The sequence below is a fragment of the Lissotriton helveticus genome, chromosome 3_1, assembly GCF_964261635.1.
Source record: "Lissotriton helveticus chromosome 3_1, aLisHel1.1, whole genome shotgun sequence".
In the NCBI taxonomy this organism is placed as follows: domain Eukaryota; kingdom Metazoa; phylum Chordata; class Amphibia; order Caudata; family Salamandridae; genus Lissotriton; species Lissotriton helveticus.
Window position 1 is genome coordinate 1,568,513,311 of NC_136061.1, and position 5,284 is coordinate 1,568,518,594.

Genomic DNA, 5,284 nt, shown 5'->3' on the forward strand with positions numbered 1-5,284 from the left:
GAAGCAGATAAGGGAGGAAATATGGTCGTAATGGACCGAGAGAAATATGATTTGGAGATTCTGTCACAATTAAATAATCGGAACTGTTACAGAAAGCTTGATAACAACTCTATGACAGCTTTTGTTAAGATTATTAACACAGATTTACAACGTTGGTTTGATTCGAATCTCTTATCTAAAGAGGAGTTCATGTATCTTAAGACGGATAAACCACGCTCTCCGTGCTTATATACACTCCCTAAAGTACATAAGGACATGAAAGCCCCCCATGGCAGACCAATAATATCTGGAATTGGGGGGCCAACTGAGAAGATTGCTGAGTTTGTGGATGGCTTTCTACAGAATTATGTAATCAACCTTCCGTCATATATTCGTGACAGTAAACATGTTTTGAATATATTGAATGACCTGAATTGGGATGAAGGAATGGTCTTTGTAACAATGGACGTTTGTTCGTTGTATACAAACATCTTGCATGAACATGGCATACAGGCGCTTAAACATTTCATGTTCCGACGCCCGATTGAACTATTAAAACATTCTGAAATGCTTATTGAGATGGCATGGCTGATTCTTAAGAACAATGCCTTCCTGTTCAATAGCGAGTGGTATCTACAGATCTGTGGGACCGCGATGGGTTCCAGATTTGCTCCGTCTTTTGCCTGTCTCTTTATGGGATGGCTTGAGGCGGGGCATATCTGGGGCCCATCTGGGGCTAAGTGGCAGGAATATATCCTGTACCATGGCCGCTACATAGATGATTGCCTAATCATCTGGACTGGTTCGGAAGATTTATTGTTGGAATTCTTCAATCATATGAATAATAACGAGTTCAACATGACTTTTACTATGATGTCTGATCCCAATAAAATTGTTTTTCTAGATTTGGAACTTTTCCACTATGATTCCAAAATACATAGCAAAATGTACAGAAAGACTACCTCATGTAATTCCATCTTGCATTCTAATAGTGCCCACCCCAGGAGTCAGATTAATGCTATCCCCTTTGGGGAGATGTTAAGAGCTCGTAGAAATTGTAGTAGAGAGGAGGACTTTAAATACAATCTGGGAGATATTGCCAACAGATTTCAAAAACGAGGTTACTCTATGGAATCTATTGGTAAAGCCAAAGAAAGAACGTTGAATATCAGACGCTCTGAAACTCTGAAGACAAAACACAAAAAGACAAAAAATGGTGAAAACAAGGTACGTGTGGTAACCAATTATCATCCTTGATCACACAAGATATTAGGGATCCTAAAGAGAAACTGGCATCTGCTTATGGCGGATAAAACCCTGACTAAATATATCCCTAAATCCCCGAGTATCACCTATAGAAGGGGAAAGACCATTCAAAGTATCATCAGCCCGAGTTATCCAACACAGCCCAAGACCAGAACAATGTGGTTAAGACAACTTAATTCAGGGTCACATGCATGTGGAAGCTGCAGCATGTGCAGGTTTGCCAAAAAAGGGGTCAAAGAATTTGAGTATAATAACTCACTGAAATACAGAATAAGTGAACATATTGACTGCTTAACCAAATATGTGGTTTATATCATCGAATGCAGATGTAAAAAGATATTTGTAGGGAGTACGATTCGTCCCCTGAAAGATAGAATGTCTGAACATTTCCGTGCAGTAAAAAGTCTAGACATTAGATACCCAATTGGATGCCATGCAAAAACATGTACGTCACAAAGGGGTTCATTTGGCTTCCAGTTTTTTGGTATTGAGGTTGTATATAATGATGCTCGAGGTGGTGATAGAATGCTCAAATTGAGACAGTGTGAGGCTCGTTGGATTTTGAGGTTACGGGCAGTGGAGTGCGGAATTAATGTAGATCATGAATTTCACTCTTTCCTTGGTGTGTAGCTCAAATCTCTGTATCTGTATAACATCAGATGGAAGATAGTGATAGATATCTCTGGTCTATACCCAATTGAGACTCAACTGTAATACACTGTTTTTCTCTCACCTCTTGTATATAGCATGTAAATATCTGATGAACTATCCATGTTATGTTTTTAAAATGTAGAAGGGTAAATGTATCATCACTGTGAAATGTACCGCTACATAATGTTTCTGTGAAACTGTGATTGACTTTTATGGCTCTGTTAGGTCCTAAAAATCTTCATTATTGGTAATATCATATATTTGGGTATTATAACAATATTGTGCCTCAGTCAGAATTCTTTACTCTCCTTTCCCTTGCTCTTCCTCACTTTCTCTGTGACCCAAGCCATCTGGTTTTATTAATTTAGGGAACAGTAAATACTCTTATTTGGGGATACATGATCCTCTCATGTATATCCAGAAAAATTATTTAAAACTGGATTAGTGGAAGAGTCACTAATTCCCCCCTTGCACTCGAACTTAAAAATCAAGTTTGCAGACTATATAACGTAAATAGATATAAAAATCCGTTAAAAAGCGCTTAAGTAAACTGAATATTGCTTACGAGCTCATATTAAATCAATACCAGTTGAGAAGATAATTGTGTATATAATACATAAAGCTAATTTGGGTTGATATATGCGATTATTTAAACATAGACAGCGTAATTTCCTTTCAAAGATCGCGTATTTACCGTTCCAAGATGGCGCTTGTTGTTTCTTGTCTTCTTTTCAAAAACGCGATACATAACAGTCCGCTCTTCATTTTTAATGACAGAACAGCTAAGGCGGGACATTTGGTATTTAAATCGCTGCCTACCAGGTAATCGGCTTACTAATCCATGGTGCGCAAATATGGCGGGAGTACTCTCCGGGACCTGGTTAGCATTAGTTCTTAGTCGCTATAAGGGAATGAGATTATATGGACTTTCCCGATGCTGGCACGCTGATTTGGCCGGTTTTACATCTACTATATCCGTGATGCTCTATATGACAGATTTGGTGTCCTAACCTTACCGGAAATATAAGACCCGATTGCGGTGTTACGAGTGTGCCTATTTTGAGAGAACAATATGACTCGAGTGCCTTGATGTTGATATGCTGAATCTATTAGTTCGGCTTTTCTACTCATGATGCCGCTTTTGATTGAGAGGGCGGTTACAACTTGGCAGAAAATGAGACAAAATGAATATGTCACTACGAGTTATTGGTGACGAGTTTGTTCCCCCCTCTTTTTCGAAGGAGTTGAACTTCTAATAGAACATGCTCATGTATTTTCTAGTAATGTCGAATTTTGGGATATTCTGTGTCTGTTGTCTTAAACAGCTTACAAGTTTTACATTTTTGTTTTAGATTTATGACTCTTAACTACTACTTATTTCGGAGCTACCCTTCCAGTCCTTCGAATGGTGAATACCGTAATTGGGTGAGATTATCCTGTAAAAAGGGATGTACTGTCGTGGTTTTTATTGATGGTTTCAACGAAAACACTTTTTAGAAACTGGCAGATTACTAATATTAATGACTGTTTGTCTAAATCATTGGTTTTTTATGAAAAATCGGTTTTATTGATCTAAAATATATATTGACTAAACTCCTGCGAGCACCGATTTATTTAGTGCAAGATATCTGAGGATACTAACACTAAAATGTATTATTGCTATTTTACTTTAGAAATCTTTCTATTTTGAACCTCAACTGGAAGCTATATGGAATATATTACACACGTTGGAACTACATTGTTTATTTGAGGTACTTGCCATTATAAATGCACATATGTATTTGAGAGGTACGATGTGTTGTTCCTCCTTTCACCCATATGCCATGTCCCCCCTCCTTTCTTAGCGTATCATCAATATATATGATCGAATATTAATACACTGTGCTTTATACGATAATACATATGCCCATTTGCATAATGAGGTAACCCCCTTTTAGAAGAGTTTTAAGAACTGAATAACTCTATACCTCAAATATTTATAAGTATCCTTGAATCAACATAAAGCTGATTATGGTACTTATTTTTTGTTGCACTTCTTTTCTTCCCTCCATGTTTTAGAATACCATTAGATGAGACTATAATATGGTGAAACAACCTTGATTGGATCTTGATAAAATTTGCTTTGGGTGAGTCTTACAGACCTTATGACTAACCCTTTGCGCAATTACTATTGACTATGGGTTTTTACCTACCTTAGGATAGGATTCTTCGATTGCTTGTAGGCTATGTTAATTACACTCACCACATAGGGTTACCCCATGACTTTCTTTTTGGGATGGCCTCAGAATTATATAATGGGTCTTTGTGGTGGCTAATGGTCTTTTACTGACTTCCTTTTTTTCGGTGATCTTTATTCTTCATCTGTGTTATTTTTCTCACTTTCGGCTTCTTCTGCACTGATCACTTCCTTTTGCTACTCACAATTATATCTGATGTCTGTTTTCTTTAATGTTTTCATGGTCTACCTACCATAATTTACATTGAATACAACTTATGTGGTATTTTCATTTCTTGTAGCCCTGAGGAAGTATTTGGGTATCTTCCCAAGACGAAACACGTGTTGGCTGTTTTTTGTTTGGCTACTTTGGATGATCCCAACTACGCTGGATCACCGACTGAAATCTGTGTCTTGGAAATAAAGCCTTCTTTTTGAAAGATACGATCTGGAGAACCTTCTTTGGACTGATACTTCTTATCAAATATTGTCTCTATATTGCTCAGGAACCAAGTTTGTTTATAATTTGCTTCTTCTGTTTACAGAGGGAACACTTTTTGGCACGCTAGTGGTCATTGCCTGTCTGTCCCCTAGAGCATTTGTTTTTGTCATTTGGTTTGTTCTCTACCTTTATTGGTTTTGTGCAAGACGCTACCCAACCACGTATGGCAGCATTTTTTTATTTTTTTTTAGGTGGTAATTAGGCTGCTATAACTGCCGCGGATGCAGCACAAGTAGGAGACACTAAACCTGATGCTTTGATTGCAGAATTGCCCGGTAGGATCATCACTTTAATGAAAACGATGATGCCTGCCTTACGTGTTAACTGGGATAAGTTAGCTACATGTAAACAGAAGAAAGATGAACGTGTCCCTGATTTCTTTACCCGTTTCGAGGAGACGTTCATCGACCATAGTGGTCAAGATATGAGTACTGAGGGCGGACAGCGATTATTCATGGATAAATTTGTATTTAATTTACTTCCAGAATTATCGCATAAATTGAAAGACTCCGAAAGTTCGTGGGCTGTTTCTTCATCTGTCCAGATGTTAGCCACTGCTCAGTATTACGAGAACAGGGATAAGGAGGAAAAGGATAAACTCGAGAAAAAGACTAAAGAATTAAAAACGAAGGTTCTTTTGCAACAGGCATATCCCCCTCGTTCTGCTCAGC